Source organism: Mus caroli, chromosome 16 (genome assembly GCF_900094665.2).
Source record: "Mus caroli chromosome 16, CAROLI_EIJ_v1.1, whole genome shotgun sequence".
In the NCBI taxonomy this organism is placed as follows: domain Eukaryota; kingdom Metazoa; phylum Chordata; class Mammalia; order Rodentia; family Muridae; genus Mus; species Mus caroli.
The window spans coordinates 89664968-89665931 of record NC_034585.1 but is presented as its reverse complement, the minus strand read 5'-3'; positions in this window follow the sequence as shown (position 1 = coordinate 89665931).

The following is a 964-nucleotide window of genomic DNA, read 5'->3' as shown; positions in this document are numbered from 1 at the left end:
GCTACAGAAGGGAAAGACAGCATCATATACTTGCCCAATCCTGATTCCGTTATTAAAGCAAATGTAAGTGGCTTTCGGCTTGGGTTTGGAGGCATGTGGGATTTTCCCTTCCATTATTTGGGAACCAAACCGATAAGGTAATTTAATCCTCTCGAATTACTTACAATCCTCGCTGCCATTACTCTCAATAAACCCAGAGGCTGAGTCTCTTCCGCTATGGGATGACAGGTTGATTGACAGCTAGAGTCCTTTGACTAAGGCACCTGCACTTTCTTTTGTTTTCTGTGCACCATCTCTCCTCTCAGCTTCCTTTGATCATCATGAATTTATTTTCTCAGACTCATTCTTGTTCTCTTCTCCACAACTCAGCACCCCTTCCCTCCACCCACCCCTCTCTTCCTCCAGAGACATCATCTGAGTCAGCTCCACAGCTACCATCCAAGACATCAAGATGCTCTACCTCCTGGCCTGGTTGTTGTAGTGTCTCCTGACCACCCCTGTCATTTTAAGTAAAAAAGAAACTATCTCTGTTCTCTTCTAAGCTGTTAGGGGATTCCTTTAAAGGCAAGTCCTTCCGTGGCAGGCCATGTCTACAGCCTCCAGTTCATTCAGACTAAATGAATGAGCATCTTGACCCTTTGTTTTGTGAATCCTGGACTGGACACATATTATCTCAAGACTGTTGCACTTGATGGCCTTCTGCCTAGACAATTCTCCAAGGTAGTGGCCATCTCCCATCTCTTCTTCCTATCATCCCTCATTTAACACCTACCCTTTCTAGGGAGGTCTCCAACCACCATATTAAAGATGGCAGTGTCACAACTCAGCACTCTTATCTGATGGGGTCCATGTTCTACCCATGTGCTTCATAGGTTTACCTAGTCCTCCCTGTGCTGTGAGTTAAGTAAATTTCCTTCCTTCCTTCCTTCCTTCCTTCCTCCCTTCCCTTCCCTTCCCTTCCCTT